At 45.1% G+C, this 17,405-nt stretch overlaps 1 non-coding gene across 1 annotated transcript; it reads right to left on the reverse strand.

The window, feature by feature from the left end:
- Positions 1–227: 227 nt before the first annotated feature.
- On the reverse strand, positions 228–332 carry LOC136401943 (U6 spliceosomal RNA). Its single transcript, XR_010750866.1, has one exon. It is a non-coding gene; the product is annotated as a U6 spliceosomal RNA (small nuclear RNA).
- Positions 333–17,405: the final 17,073 nt, after the last annotated feature.

The following is a 17,405-nucleotide window of genomic DNA, read 5'->3' on the forward strand; positions in this document are numbered from 1 at the left end:
TCTCCCCTTCCTCCCCTCCTTCTTTCCCTCTTCTCTCCTTCCCTCCTTTCTGTCTTCCTTCTTTCCATATTCTATTCATCTCTCTCTCTTTTCTTCCTGTATTTTGTCTCTTCTGCCAATATTTATAGTATCTCTAGTTTACATATAGCCTTGCATTAGACATCACAAACAATGAAAAGAAGAAAATCTAGCCCTTAATCTTTTTTGTTCACATTTTCTATATATTTAAAAATATGGAACACTTCACAAACCTGTGGGTCCTCCTTGCACAGGGGCCCTGCTAACCTTCTCTGTATCATTCCAATTTTAGTGTATGGGTTGCCGAAGCAAGCACATGGTCCTTAATTTTGTTTCTCCATATGGATGAAAAGAATAAACACATGCACAAAATGGGGAATTGCATAAAATAAATTCATAAAAATGAGTCCATATTATCAACTTCATAGTAAAGGAAATGACCGATTTGAGAGTAATTTGTGGAGGCTGGGGGAGTGGAGCGATTATAGAGCTGGGGAGGTTTTCTAATCACTTAAGAATTGACTTTGAAAAGCACAGATTTGGATACAAATAGGTATATTCTTCTTTTTCTCTGCCTGCTGTCTAGAAAAAGTCGCAACTAAGTGAGACATCCTACTTTTGAACTGATGCTGGGGATAGAAATTCCCAGGTGACCATGTAACTCATTTGCTAAACTAAGACCCGCTTGAGAGTGAAAGAGGGTGCTCTTAATAATTACACCAGGGAAATGGGCATAAACTCTAGTTGTCCTGGGCCAACCTGGATGAAAGGATGACCTGATGCTCATAGATGATTTTTCTTTTTCTTTGGGAGACTGGGGCAGTGGCGAGAACTGGAAACTCACTCCAGTGTAGAAACAAGCACGCTGTATTATTCCCCACAGAGATTTTTGGTTTTGTTGTATTTTTATAGTTTGGATTCTAAGACAAATGATACCCTCTCAGAAGTCATTCTCTCCTTTGAGGGGTCCCTGGATTCATTCTAGTCTAGAGAAAGCAGGAAATGCAAAGACCCAATGGTGTATAAGGTTGATGTGTCCCAGGAAGGGATGAGAGGCCAACATGGCCGGAGAGAAGGGAGGAACAAGAGAAGGATGAGCAGGAGCAGCTCATGGAGGTCTCTTCTCTGCCTCCTTTGGAAAGCAAGAAATCAGAGAAAGGGGCCACATTTAGATCATCCCTTGCTGAGTCCAGAGCCTGGCTTTGCTCCTTATAGGCTTTGTCCTCTTTGACCAGTTCAACGTGTTTCTGCCTCAACCTCTAACTTTATCACGAGGAAGACGACAGAACCTACCCCAACGAAGGAGCTGGGAGGCTTCCGTGTCCTAACACATAGGTTCAGAATGCCAGCGGGGCCTAGAGTGCCTAAGTGTTCCAAAAACATTAGAAATTAATACTGCTATTCAAGCTATTCATCTCAGTAGGGACTTTTTCCAAATGAAAAATAAATAAATAACTAAAACAGGTCTGACCCAGGGTTTGATTGTTGAGATCCTAGCTGCGCACCCTGGATGTTTCTCCCACTTTTCGGTCTTCCTAGTACAAAGATGACTCACTTTTTTCAAAGATCTTTTAGATTCTGGATGGGTGTTTATAGGTCTAGTAGTCTACTCCAAACTTGTCCACAAACACCCTTCCAGCTTTACTTTTCAATTACTGAAGTTCCGGTTTAGAGGCCTGAACTCTGTAAAACCACATACATGGACCTCAAGTTCACCTTGGAAGTATCTGGGAATCTTTCCAAGGTTTTATTCTTCAAACAGTAAAGAAACTCAAGACCCACTCCGACCAGTAATAACGTCACCACCAACAACAGCGACAATAATGAGTCGCAGCCGACGTTTACTGACTCTTCTTATTGTGCATGCTGACTGCTGTGCTGAGTGCTTTCAAGATATTTTCTTACTTAATTCTCAAAATAACCGCCAGAGTTTTTAGTTAAAGAGTTTAGGTAGCACAGCTGGGGTGTGGGGGATGGGGCTGGAGTCCAAATCCAAGTCAGCCAGCCCCTCCGTGGTCTGTGCTCTGCTGCCTCCTCACGGGCAGAAGTGGTTCTAGGGGCAACAGCAGCTATTTTAGGCAGAGCGTCATCAAAAGCCTCCTGTAGCCTTTTAACCTACAAAATCCTGCAGGACTAGCCCGGCTGACACCCCCGCCTGGGCCAAAAAAGGAAAATGTCTCCACGTTACAAGTGATCCGGATTTTCCGAGTGCTGAAGCCACTCGTGAGAGGTCACATGGAACAACGTAGGAAAGAGCATCCCCATCAGGGTCACTGAGCTGCTACAGGATGACGTTCATGCGGGGCTGCCAGCGTGACGCTCTTGTGACCTGATATGGGTGCTGCACTGCTGAAAAGACCTAACCTATTTCCGGAGAATGACTCTCCATCCGGAGAATCCGAGCCTCGCTCAACGGTGTGGCAGGCACAGTACTCTTCGTTCTGGTGCCAGCCTGAACTCGTGCCTGGTTAAGTGGCATTGAGCATTCACCTCATTAGACCTTTAGCGGTTCCAGCAGATTCATGGAAAGTCATTACAGGGAAAGAACCTACTCTGGGCTTGCCGCTGCGTAATTCTACTCTTGTCTTCTATTTCAAGGTGACCGGCACATCTCAGTTATCGAATTTCAGGGAGGGAGTGACATTAAAACTGACCGAGGGAGGTAGCCTTGCGGAGTAACGACAAGCACGGAAGCACGGTTTCTGAGGTCAGTGGGGGTGAATTTACGTCTCAGTTTTGGAAATTAATACCCAAATGACTAGTTACACAAAACCCTGTTCTTCAGTTTCCTTTGGTATTCCGTCTATAGCGCTGTTGAAAGGATCAGTTGACGCTACGGATGTAAAAATGCTTACCCCGTGGGGAAGAACCTGTTTGTTATTTGACTCAACCTCCATTCACGGGGCCTTTTCCCTTGGCCACCTTCCAGCTAAGGACGGTCACGGGACAGACACACTTTTAAAAGTCCAACGGAATTAAGCGGACTACTTTTGGGTGGGCTTCTGGAAATATTTATAATATTCTGATAGAAAAGAGCTTGTCTTTGCCTCGTTAGTTTCTCTCTCCCAGGCACCCCACTGTCTTGTTCATTTATGTGTCTGTCTACCAGCACACAGATGTGAGATCTGTAGTACTACAACTGGTTTATAGCTGTAAATTAATACAGGAAAGCAAGTAGAACAGCACTTGGCACATAGTATTACAAAGTGTCAATATTATTATCATCATCATCATTATTAACTTTTTTTTTATTAGAAGCATGAGGATGAGGACTATTTAATAAGGATAGTAGAGTAAAAAAATGTATGAATTTCTTGAGTCCGTGATAACACTGATGTGCCACTTGACCCACCTGAATGATCGAACTTGGGACTTCTTGCAGTGTGAAACAAGTCACCCTCTATTTCTCTACATGACTGTGACTCAGGCATTGTGTTACTTAGAGCTAAATGCAATCCTAAGCGATATAAGACTGGATTGGTTAGTTCCTGCTCATTTCACTGTTTTTGTCTAAAGGAGTGGCTAACACTGAAATACTCCATACAACGTCTCCACCAGATGTCATCCAGCCTCTGCTTAAACACTTCCAGTGACTGGCAACTCACTACCTTCCACGGCGGGCTATTCTATCTTTGGGCCGATGTGACACCTAGAAAGATATTCCTTATGTGGAGTTTCACCTGTTTTCCTGGAACATTTTTTACTCTCTGCGAGTTTTAACGAGTCTGTTGATTCTCTTATCACTATCAGACTAATATGGAGACCATTTATTCTTGTTAAACTTCTTATGATTGGTTGGAAGGCACAACAGCTGGGTTCTAGATGTGATGCAAACTTCTGACAATTCTCTTCGCTTTTCCTTTATGTACCTCACTCAGCATCTTTCTTCTCTCCCCCACAACCATGGACATATTTCATCCTTGTCACTTCTCTGTAATGGTCCAGGGATGCCCATGTTTATTTCTTAATGAATTTCACTTCAGGACCCAGAGTCTCAGACTCCAGATATTTTCTGTCCCCCCTTTTAAACAGGATCTATCCTTACTTTTACTTTAGCTAATCAAATACATTTTCTTATCTTGAGGTATAAACAAGCACTTCTAGTTTGTTCTCCAGTTAAAATATTTACTAAAATATAAACTGGCGTAACACTGAAAAGTAATGTTAATGATGAAAAAATTGTATATACTTTTATGTCTGACCCAATCCAAGTTGGCCCACCTACACACCACTGAGTTGGTCTGTAATGGAAAGGTATGGTGTAAATCTCAAAATTGGAATCTGTGGCTTGATTGTAGGAATCCCTCCTTTGACACGGATTTGTAATTATATTCCTCATTGGGCATGGGTCCCCGGGATTTAAATGCATCATCATCCTAATTGCCTGACACCCTCACACACACCCTGCAGCCTAATAGCAAGTCAGACAAAGATAGCTCATTGGTGCTGAAAAGAGATCCTTTCCTAGTGCAAAATTTACTTTGTATCACATTCGAGAGTTTAGGAGAAAACTCAGCGAATAACTTGGGGACGAATGTGGGTTCACAAGGCAAACCTCATGCTTTCCGTTCACTTCTCTGCTGCGAGATCTTAATGTAATTTTAGAGAAGGTTTTAAGGTCCAAGCATAGGTTTTTCCTCTGTTAAATTGAGGTAATCATGGCATTTTCATTCAAGATTATTGAAAGAATTAATGACAATATTCCTAAAACAGTGAAGTCACATAGGAAGTACTCATTAAATGTTAGGCATCATTTACTTATCCACTAAATACATCATGAGGACCTATGTTACATCAAGAATTGGGCTAAGGTCTGGGTACAAAAGGTTGAATGAAACATGCTTCGCCCCTGATCTCATGGGCCTTACAGTGCATTGAGGAAGATGTGAGTTGAATGGATGACATCAACAGTGTCATCAGTTCTACCAGAGGGAAGCCCCGGGTGCCCTGGGATCAGGAGAGGAGCACTGCCCCACGGTCAGCGAAGACTTCCCTGAAGAAGAGCTGTGTAGGTGGCTGCAGGACATTGATGCTGCTAGGGAGAGGCGGGGAGCGAGTATCCCAGACAGAAGGAGCAAGCCTCCTCACCCAGGGAGAGGGCTTAGGCGGAGATACAGCAAGGCTGTTCTAAGGACCAGAAGAAGTTCAGTGGGGTGCGGGTACGGACGTGCTACTTCATAAGAGGAAAGGCAGAAGATCACCTGGAGGAATGGGACAGTGCATGTACATTGGGGGAGGCACTGAGGGACCTTTTCCTAAGGGAGATTGCTGATCAGATCCTCAGTTTATCATGGAAGGCGGTGGGAAAGAAATGAAGAAGCACTTTCCCCTCTTTGGTCCTCAATTCCCACATCCCCTAATCTTTGGGAAACATCTCTCCCCTCCCCAGAGGCCCCGGACTCTCGGCTCCAGAGAGCTGAAGGAGCTCGTGGCCAGCAGTTAAGACGGCAGCCTGGGAAGCGTTGTGTTTCCTTCCATCCTCAGTACCACAGTGTCAGGTGTTGGAGGGACAGATGCTGGTGGTTCACTCCCTGTGTGGGTTGCCTGAGGCTTTCTGTCCGGAGCCAGCCCGCCCAGATGCTGAGGAGGTGGTATCGCCCTCATCATATCGTGGCTTGTGGCGAATACCACTTTCATCTGCAAACTGCTTCAAAATTCTAGTTTTTTCAAACCTTTCCTGGTGCAGACGTTATTAAATATAATTATATTCCTACAACAATAATCCTGAGGAATTTTGAAAAAGATTTATTGAAGCTGTTTGGTTTCGAGGAAAAAATGACAAAAGGAATGAATTTGGTTCAGAACATGATGGCTAGTCTTGTCTCCACTAACTAACGAGCTACATGACCTTATACAGATATGTAATCTTCAGTTATCTCTGCTTCTTAAGAATTGAGAACTAGGGCCTGGCTGGTAGCTCAGTGGATAGTCGGCTCAGCGTATGGATGTCCTGGGTTTGATTCCCAGTCAAGACACACAGGAGAAGTGACTGTTTCTCTTCCCTGCCTTTCCCCCTTCTCTTCCTCTCCCCCTCCCACAGCCAGTGGCTCAGTTGATTTGAGTGTGGCCTTGGGCACTGAGGATAGTTTGGTTGGTCCTAGTGTGTCAGGCTCAGGCACTAAAAATAGCTCGGTGGCTTCAAGCATTGGCCCCAGACCAGGTTGCCAGGTGGATTTCAGTTGGGGCGCATGTGGGAGTCTGCCTCCCTATTTCCCCTCCTCTCACCAAAAAAGAAAAAAAAAAAACATTTGGAACTAGAAGATGTCAAAGCTCCTTTTCCCTTTATTTTCTCTGATTCAATCATTCAATTTGAAAGATAAGAAAACAGGGGTCTGGAGAGAGAGGGATTTTTACACTGTCTCCTGGTTAATGAATAAATTAGCCCAGGCACATCCAGGAGTTCTGTTTTCATGTGTTAGCAAAATCACTTCATCATTCCAAATGAAGAGTGCTTCATGTTGCATGTTAAAGACCAAAGCAGAGCACTGTGGGCCTCGCTGGTTTCACAGTCAAGATTTCAAGCCCTTTCTCAATTCCCTTTCCCCTTTTCTGTTTTTTGAGTCCATCAGCGGGATGAAATAGTCTGCTCTAAAATTAGCCATGAGGGTTCTTTCATCTTGGATTCTTTTGAAATGAGAATTTAAACCCAAGCCTCCAGAAACCGAAAATCTAGTTTTTCCTCCACAAGCTCCTGGAATGTCTGGACCTCTGCCCTTACCAGACCAGCACAAGGGTTCTCAAGTGGGATACCATTTTTATCTCAAACCAGCTCTTTTCGGGGAGGCTCCTGAAAAAGCATTGGCCACAGTTTTTTTTTTACTCCAAACCATGTCACGTTTCCCTCCGGGGTTTCATGTGTCAAGCCCTCATCCCCAGGACGCCCGAGGAGCCGTCCACCGCGTTCACCCAGCTGCCCTCCTTCAGGGGGATGAATGTGAAGTACAGGGCGGCCCAAGCCGCCCACGCCCGGCCGGCGCACGTGGGACCGCAATGTGCACTTTCCAGTTTAAACGCTGAGGCAGTCTGGTCTTTGGCCACCACCGAGTAGCTGACAATCCTGACCGTGGAAAGGAAGCCAGCTCATGGATTGGCTACACATCCACCCAAGGGCTGTGGTTGCTTCAACACCACGGAATAAGCAAAGCGCGCGGAGTAGGGCCCCAGTGATCCAGTGCAGTGTGAACTGCTTTGGAATCATCAGGCGACTGTAAAATGGTCCTCTGGGGATGTGCTCCCCAGTGAGCTACCCTGTCATAAATTCCACTGCACTGTTCCCTGGCTGCTAGCCACAGAAGGCCCTGCTGTCCAAAGCACTGAGTCCCCGGGAACACTGTGAGTGGAAGCAAAGCATTTAATTTATAATCACTTGAATCAGAAAGATGTGGGTTCAAATATGGAGGGATGTTGGATAAATTATCAAGTTTTCAAGGAACAGTTTTCTCCTATGTAACTACACACACAATGCATACACGGCATCTAACACAGTCCCTGGCACATGGTAGGTGCTCACTAATTATAAACAATCATAATCATCATCATAATAAAAGTCCCCACAGGAAGGATCTGTCACCCTGGAAATCACCATGGTGACTGGGTTGTATAGATGATGGGTTGGAGTCTGGGTCTGCTATTATTCCCCTTGACTCTTCTGGGAATACGTTTTGTTTGTTGGTTCGCTAGTTGTAAAGTAGGGTCCTAATCTCTCCTTAGAAGGAGGGTTGCTTTGAGGGTAACAAAGAGACCACAAAAGCACTGAGCATGTTGTAGCATACAGTAGACATTTCGTGCATGGAGTCACCATTATGACTCTTCAGTTTGTTTTTCGGTCACACAGGAAGTTGGCCCAGATGACCTCCGAGTTCTATTCATTAGTGAGTATGTGACACAATCCAGAAGCTGAGTGAGCTCAGAAAAACACGGCATGTCCTCAGCTGCTGGTCCCCAGGCACCAGGAGAAAGTCCTGGCATGCCCCTTTCCAAGCCCACGTGAGGGGCAACTTGGTGGCCTCACCTGACCTCTGTGGAGTGACAGTCACTGACTTCTACTCAGATGCACTGAGGTGACACTTGACGAACTGACCAGGACAGAAGTGCGCAGGCTCCAGGCGCTGAGCCCATTTCGGCTGCTGTGGACAGGTTCAGCCCGTGTTTCCTGGGGAGTGGGCGAAGCCTCCGGCACATGGGAAGCGAGCCCCTCTCCCCTCGGTTTGGGGTGCTGGGTGTATAGCTCAGGGCTGGCTCATTAATATTCACACCCCACCCAAACTTGGCATTCTGTGGGATGTTTCAAATTATGGGGGAGCTGAGGATCTAGCTAAACACATTTATGTTATGTAACATTTTTCCCCCTAAAGGATTAGCTGTACTAGGGACACAGCTGTTCCCTCCACAAGTCCCTTTAGAACAGGCTGCACACAATGAGGAAAACAGAAAACTCAAGGCCCAGTTCCACATTCCTCCCCCCCGGCCGAAAATCGCCTTCAAATTCCTGCGTTCAGCAGGAAATGGATTCAACGGAGCAAGAGGGGAGCTTTTCTCAGGCCTAAGTGACGGTCCTCCCTCTTCGTGTCTCTAATCAAGTCCTTCCCTGTGCCCCTCGGCGGCTCGTTCACATTTTCTTCCCTCTCAGACCCCTGTGGGGACATCGGTCGTTTTATTTTATTTTACTTTATTTTATTTTAACTTTTTCTTTTCCCGAGACAGAACTTGCCATGATACTTTTAGGGCCTGTTACATGCACAGTGTCCTATAATTAATTGTATTTGCAATATTATTATTTTTCTTAATGATGCCCTCCCCTAAATTGTTTAAGTTTTAGACCTCATAAAACCTGTGTCTTCTCTTGGTGACAACATCTCACTTTCTTCTGGAGAGACACAGGCTCCCATGCTCAGTGCATGTGACTTAGGGATTGAACCACCAACCTCCCGGGGTGGAAGCTGAACTGGTCTAGCCAATCAGTTTAATCCAGCTTTTAACACAAAGATTGTTTCAGTACTAGGCCAGTGACCCAAGCAACCCTATAGTACTCAAACATTAGATTTTAGTTTAATAAGTGGAGGGGGGGGGGGAGCCATCTTTTTCCCATTGAGATTCCTGAAAAGGAAGCATACCAACATGTATCTTGGGGACATTCTCATTCTCACTATCAAGAAAGAAAAAGTATGCCTGACCTGTGGTGGCCCAGTGGATAAAGCGTCGACCTGGAAATGCTGAGGTCGCTGGTTCGAAACCCTGGGCTTGCCTGGTCAAGGCACATATGGGAGTTGATGCTTCCAGCTCCTCCCCCCTTCTCTCTCTCTCTGTCTCTCTCTCTCTCCCTCTCTCTCTCCTCTCTAAAAATGAATAAAGAAAGAAAGAAAAAGTCACGTTAAGATTAAAGGTTAACAGTCAAGAACTGCATGTTGGTTCCTAGAAGCAGTATTCATTCACCAAGCAATTGCTCTGTGCTAACAATTCCCAAGCATGTCCTTGGTGGTGCATCGCCACAAGGGAACAAAATGGCTATTCGTCCTCCTAAGCTGATATCCTGGCAGTGTGAGATATACATAAGATTACCCAATACGTATATGCAGGGGATGATGAGTGTGATGAAGGAAAATGAAACCAAGTAAGAATGAATCAGCAGAAGACAGTTTCTAAAAATCTTGGGGGTGCTTAGAGAAGTTCTGTATAAGGACATGAGCAATGAGTAAGACCTGAATGAGGTATGGAAGTGTCTACCTCTCTGCCTACAAGTGTGGGAGCTGTTTACCTCTCCTCCTAAAAGATGCGATTGCCCATCCAATTGGAGTTGCCCAGCTAGAAACTTGGGTTCGTCCTAGACTCACCCTTCTCACTTACCACATCCCCACATTCAAACGGTGACCAAGTCCTGAAGATTCTCTTCCTTAGTAAATACAAAATATGCCCGGTGTCTTTCTGCTGTCTCTGTCTTTCTGGGTTCCTCAACGATCTTGTCCCCATTTCCCATATACTTCCTGCACCGCTGTCAAAGACGCAGATCTAAGCATGGCATTCCTTTATGCAAAGCCATTTAATGCCTCTCCACAGCTTTCAGGACCAAGTTAAAACACAGTTGTCTTCATGAGATGTAGATGAGTGCAAGCATGTCAGCATAACTTCTACCTGGGGTCAAAGGGATTGTGTCCTGGCCTTTGTATCTGAACACTTTCCTCCCCCTGCAGAATTTTTCTTTTTGTCAGTTTACTGAAAGCAAAAAGGGTGGTCTCTTACTTACCCCTTGAATAACAAGAGGTTTATATTTTTAATTGAGTTAACATAATGTCACAAGGGAAATACTCTCTGTGCTAGCTGAAGACGCGCTCTCAGCGGGACTCTGTTACCTATCGCGGTTGCTCCTTTGTCCCTGCCGCATCGTGCTGTCTCTGAAATGGAGCCAAGAAAGGGATAGCAGATGCTGGCCCTCCTGCAGGCAAGGGGAGATGTGGCCTTCTCAGCCCTGACCTAATGAATAATACCAATCAACTTGGTCAATCTTCACTTTCTGCAGAATTGAAAGACTGCCATTCAAGATGGCCACATTGCTCAGTCCAAACTTTGGGTATCATTGCTCTTCCAATCATTGCTATTAAGAAAGAAATGGTTTCAATTATATGTGAGATATAAAACTGAGAGTAACAAATAAACAAACATCAAAAACAAACAAAAACTCATAGATACAGACAACAGTATTGTAGGCACACAATATATTATAGAAATGTACACTGGAAACCTATATGATCTTATTAACCAATGTCACCCCAGTCAACTTAATAATAATAAAATAAAAGCATCAGCCTCAGGATCAGCAGGCCTGAGTTCAAGCCTTTGCTAAAATTAAAGAAGGAAGAAGGAAAGAAACTGGGGCTCATCCTAGACTTCCCCTTCTAGGAGGGAGGAAGGGAGTTGAGGAGGGAGGGAGGGAGGGAGGGAGGGAGGGAGGGAGGGAGGGAGGAAGGAAGGAAGGAAGAAAGGGAGGTAGGGAGGGAGGGAGGAAGGAAGGAAGGACGGAAGAAAGGGAGGGAGGAAGGAAGGAAGGAAGGAAGGAAGGAAGGAAGGAAGGAAGGAAGGAAGGAAGGAAGGGAGGGAGGGAGGGAGGGAGGGAGGGAGGGAGGAAGGAAATAGTAAAGTCAGCTACTGGCATCAAGTTCAATATTGGCTTCTATTCTTCACAAAAATGGCAGAAAAATAATAGCAAGTTAAGATTGTAGTTGTCAATTAAATACCACATAAATATCACACAACACATCATTCATATATACTCATGAGACTCCCTGCCCCTGATTCATTTTTTTGGGGGATACTAAATTTCTCTTTTTCTAAAAAGTCATTTTATAAGGTCAAAATTCTATCCTTGCATTCCAAGGGCAAAATTCTATCCTTGCATTCTGTGTGTGCTTATGTCTGTGGGCTAAGTATTTGTTGGGGAAAGTCTTGCAAATGAGTATACGTCTATTTGTACATGCAGGGGCTGGTATGTGTGCATGTGTGTGTGTTTGTTCAGGTTAATGTTGGAGTGGGGGCTTCAAGCATTGTTTATAAGGGATAAAATCAGCTGAACTTCAAGTTTTCTTGTGATCCTGGAATTTTATTACCTAATGAACCTGAATTCCATTTTATCTCCCAACTCAGTACCAACTGCCCGGGCACAAACCTATCCTGCTGAACACTGTTTACTCCCAGTGGCAGAGGGTCAGGACACGGCACTGTTTTAAATGGATATTAAAAGGATGAACGGTGATGCCTGTGACCGGGGAATGGCAATGGCATTTGCAGATGTCAAATGTCACTGTATTCTCTAGGCTCTGCCTACCATCTGCGGGAGAAAGTGAGTGTGTCACGTGAGGGTGTGGAGCCAGAGCAAGGCTGCTGCTGCGTCAGGTGGCATGGCTGATGCACAGCCTTGCCTGGAAGTCTCAGGTTGGCGAGAGGTCACATGTAATTCATCCTCAATGCATAGCGGAAAGCAGACAACAATGGCCAGACCAATAAACTGTTCTGAGGTAAGAATATGCAAAGAAGGTATTCAATAGCGATGGACCCCGGAGCCAAAAAGGCCAGCTTTACTACCATCATCTGTTTCCTTCAACAGGCTACTCTCTCATTTAGTTTCTTCATCTATAAAAGCAGATGTTCATTCATTTATTCAACAGTATTTATGTAGTGCCCACTGTGGATCAGAAACTAGGTTCTAGTCATTCAATGATGAATAAAACAGAGAGCAGAGGCATAATATACACATATGTCATGTGTGTCACCATCCATGAGGTCACAGGTCACAAACAGTGTAGTTATTTCTGTACAGGAAGGTGCCATGTGCTACATAAAATGGCTCTAATTCCAACCTGTGGCCTTATTCTCCTTGACATTCCCAGCTCCTACGATGGTACCTGTTTGTGGATAGCAAGTCAAGGTGGCATTGCTCGCTACTTATCCACCGCACTTCCTATGTCCACGAAAACTTACTCCTTGCTCCTCTGAAAACATCTTGTGCCCTCCTCCTTTGAATTCTCTTCACATAATGTTGTGAGTTGAATTGAGTTCCCTCCAAAAAGATCTGTTTAAATTCTAACTGACCACCCCCACACTTGTGAACGTGCCCTTATTTGGAAATAGGGCCTTTGCAGATACAATCAAGTTAAGTGTGGAGATCATACTGGATTAGGGTACCCTTATAAAATGGGAGAAATCTGGACACAGACACACAGGGAGAACACGGGGTGATGACGGAGGCAGAGGCGGGATGACGCAGGCAGAGGCGGGATGACGCAGGCAGAGGCGGGAAGACGCAGGCAGAGGCGGGATGACGCAGGCAGAGGCGGGATGACGCAGGCAGAGGCGGGATGACGCAGGCAGAGACTGGATGACGCAGGCAGAGGCGGGATGACGCAGGCAGAGGCGGGATGACGCAGGCAGAGGCCGGATGATGGAGGTAGATGTGGGATGATGGGCCTATCCAAGGATCACTACGGATTGCCAGCCAACCACCAGAATCTAGGAAGAGTCAAGGAAGGATCTACCTCTAGAGCCGTGATGGCAAACCTTTTTATAAAAACCGCCCACTTTTGCAGTGTTGATCAACCCGGTCCCTCCTGCCCACTAGTGGGCCAGTTCCAGCTTTCACAGTGGGCAGTAGTGGAGCAAACAAATGGCACTGCGATTGGCCCACCATGAAAACTGGAATGCCCACTAGTGGGCGGGAGGAACCAGGTTGACCAGCACTGCAAAAGTGGACGATTTTTATAAAAAGTTTCGCCATCACAGCTTTAGAGCTTTCGGAAAGAGCATGAATTGGCTGATACCTCTAACCTTCTGCACTATGAGCCAACAGATAACTTTTATTTTACACCACTCATTCAGAGGTATTTTTTTTTTAGGCAGCCTTAGAAAACTAATATGTATACTTTCTCTGCTTTGAACTACCCTAATCTCTTAACTTTACCTGCTGAAAGCCTACCTTCAAAGACCAGCTCAAAAATCATCACAGCATTTCATTCTATACTAAACTACTTGATGAAGAACCAAGTACCACTTAGAATATATGTCTCCTTGTCTTGCATTTCTCTTTGCATAATTGTAATAAAAGGAAAGCTAACGTGCATGGAGTGTTATTTAGAATTATCTAATGAGATGTTCACAGCAACCTTGTAAGGTTGGAAACACAGGTATCATTCTCTCCATTCTACAGGCGAGGAACCGGTGATCAGAGAAGCTAAGCAGCCCACCTAACCACCCACAGCCAGTTTATGTCCACGGGCAGATCGCAGACAGAGGAAGAACTGACATCTCGGTTCTATAAATTTGGGTTTGATATCAATCTTTCGTGTCAAAAAAAGGCCTCACCTCCTGGAGTTCCTTCGCAGCTAGTGGTGGTCTCAGTGTGAACAGTCAAAATACATTTTCACTGCACGATGTTAACTGATGTTTTCTCCCCAAGTCTTCAGATATGCTCAGAAGCTCAGACTCATCCAAAAGCACCATGCGGGGTCAATAACATGCACTCAGGAAATGCCTACCGAGTGGATATGCCCCCGTCCTCTAGCTCTGCTCTTCCCAGAACCTCTAACCATGCAGGAACAGGAGGCTTCTTCCAGGGGAGAGCCCGGGCACAAGGCCATGTGAGCACAGGAGAGGGGCACCAGAGGCTTTCTTCATCATGGCCCTACTGAGAGAGTAATGCTTAACACCTCCTGGGCTCCTTTCGAGTCTGAGCCTCCCCGCATAGATCGTAGATGATCAGCAGCTCTGAGTAGTATCTGGGTAGTAACCTGCCTTTGCAGAAAGCTGAGATCACCAAGTCAGTGAAGGGGAAGAGTGACTGTCACATTCCAGGGTGCAAAGGGTCTTGAAGTTTTAGAATTACTCACCACCTCTCCTGTTTCCTCTCTCTGCTACGAAACAGATGGAAAAGGATTAGGGCCCAAACAACTTTGTTTGTTGGCATAAGTCACACAAAGCACCTGCTATTAGCAATCTCGTCTATGAATCAATGCCTTTTCATTCGCCGGAAAAATCGAGGATTCGAGTTAATCTCTCTCCCTCTTGCTCTCATTTTTAAAGTGTCATAAGTTTATCCGTAGAATAACAGGGGTGTTAAAAAGATGTCCTCACTCTGATTCCCACCTTTGGAATCAACGGCTGCTCTGAGTCCATCCATTTGCCTGAGAGGCCCCCAGATAAAACCAAATGGCAACACCCTCTAAGAACAGTCTGTTTGTTCTCTCGTCCAGGGTCAAGCCAATCCATATCTTCTGCTTTGGGCTTCCTGTACCTCTTTACAAACTGCTGAAAGCTTAGCTTGGAGCTGTTCCCGGCACATGCTGATATCAATCTACGCATCTGCAGTGCGCATTTCTCGGGGCCACTGGACAGTTATTAACATGAGCAGAGGGTTTGGATGGATGCCTGGGAAGGAGCGAATTTCTCCCTAGAGTCACCCCATCAAATCTCAGATTGTCCTGCTGCACTGTAGATGGGGACATCCTTTAAGGACCATTCTGGTCCATATCAATGTTTGAGAGAGGGTCTAAGGCAATGATTCCCAATCCTTTTCAATATGCATAAAAATAATCCTAAACATAACAATTCAGATGAAGCAGCCCATTGGCTGATGATGAGCATCTCAGCCCACTAGTAACCTATTAAAGAATATGCCACTAACACATTCCCTCTGCCTTGTCCATCAGTTACTGGAAGCCTATGAAAAATCTCTCTATGGAAGTGCAGAATTTTTAAATTAATTTCTGCAGGCTTTTGCTGTTCTTGTTTTGTACGTGTAGATCAGATTCATTGGTGTTTGGAATGCTTCCTTTATCCCTAGTCTCTGATCCACCTTGTCACTGGAGGTTTGGTGAGCAGGGAGAGTTACGACCTGCATCTGGGCTGGATGGAGAGAGAGATGTAGGAAAAAAAAAAAAAAAAGGAAATTTGGTGATCAATTAGGAGGCTACTAAAGCCATCTAGCAGGGAGATGATGACTCTCCTAAAGATGAAGACCTCTGGTTTGTGATATTTTGAGTTGATAGGATTTTCTGATTCATTGAATGTGAAAGAGAGAGATCCAGGATACTGTCTTGATTTTCGGCTTGGAGAACAGACTTAAAAAACAGCCGTGTCCTTGTCTTCTGATAGGTAAGCATACGGCATAGTATATTTTCCAAAAATGGCTGGAATAATATTTTTGTACTCTTCTAGAATCTTACCACACCCCCAGATGCCATCTATGGTTTCCTACCTTGAACCTGGTCAGATCTCTGTGACTTCCTGAGCTAAAAGAGTGTGGAATGGCATTAGAGAAATGAGACTATATAACTCCTGAGGTTAGGTCACAAGGGTAATACAGCTTCCGCCTGGCTCTCTCTTGAGATGATCGACCCTGGAACCCAGCCACCATGCTGTGAAGAGGCAAGACCGCAGGGGACTCGGAGAGGAACCAAGGTCTCTGGCCCTGAGCACCCATTGGACTTAACAGCCAGCACAAACACTGCCAGCAGGGTGTGAGTGAGTCACCTGGGAAATGGACCACTCAGTCTCTAACGGGCTGCCCACCTGAGGATGGAAAAAAGCAGAGACAAGCCTTTCTTGCCCACCTCTTTTTAAATTTTAAACTCGTGGGGAAGAAATAGTTGTTGCCTTTCGTCACCAACTCTTAAAGTTGTTGTTGATGCTTGGAGTTATTTCATACCACATGTATAAAGAGAGGTCTGTATTTTATTTTAGGCAGCAACAGACAACAGAGTCCGACCTATGTGAGACTTTGTGGAAGAAGGGGAGTGGGGCATGGGAGATAGCGCTCTTTTGGCTGTTACCTTTGAGAGCCATATTAGACATCTCTCTGGAGAGTTCAAATGAACAATTACACACCAAAGCCTGGAGTTCTAAAGAGTGTTCAGAAGTACTAATGAAAATTTTGGAATTATTGACATATAAAGAATATTTAAATCAACAGGGCCAGCTAAGTTAATCACAATAGAGCCCGTCGGTAAGGAATAAAATAGTGCCGTTGTGGTTCGAAGCTGCCACCCCAGAGGAACTACCTTGCATGCCATACTCCTCAAACTCTCGGAGTGTGAAAAGTGGACAACATAACTTCCGGGCTGGGCCTAAGGCAGCGCTGTATCCCAAATAACAGGAAAGCAGACATTATGAACTTGGGGCTGAAAGTGAAAACATTCTTTAGAATTATCATCACTATGTTAGCCAATCTGCAGTAATAGAAAGTTCTTCCTTCTATTCATGGAATTGTTGCCCTTCCCTTTCTTATAAGTGCCCCTGGCCTTCATCTCCTAATTGAAACATTATTTAGGTTTCTACCTGAGTTAGTGCTTCCTGTATACTTGTTTAGATCTGAAATAGGTGCCTATCGCTTCTCACTTTGGCCTTTATTCTTAGGTAATGCTATTTTATCTTAATTTTAGCATTTTCCCATACTAGACAATCCCTCTCTTTTCGATTTCTGGACCCAGTTTCAACATGTGTATGGAGGGCATGCACCACACCAATAAACAACTCTTGTCTACCAGCAGGGTGTCTGAGAATTCAACTCAATTCAACTCAGTTCTGGCCCAATCTACTCAGAGATAGCATCAGATCCCACAGGTAAACAAAGGGCTCAGTCCCACAAGACCGGCCTCCACTGCAGACACCAATCACAAGCCCAGATGGTTACCTGTGCTTTTGTGGCACTGGCTACAAATGGGAGGTTCCAACACAGGATGACAAACAAAAGTCCAAGTGGTCACCTGTACTTCCGACCAACTGGCTAGAAATGAGAGGTTCCAAAGCCACCTCCTTGGCTTGGAGTTATTGGCTAGAGCAGCTCACAAAACACAGAGGAACACTGTACTTACCACATCACCAGTTTGTTATGAAAGGATATGATGCAG

The sequence above is a fragment of the Saccopteryx leptura genome, chromosome 3 (genome assembly GCF_036850995.1).
Source record: "Saccopteryx leptura isolate mSacLep1 chromosome 3, mSacLep1_pri_phased_curated, whole genome shotgun sequence".
NCBI lineage: Eukaryota > Metazoa > Chordata > Mammalia > Chiroptera > Emballonuridae > Saccopteryx > Saccopteryx leptura.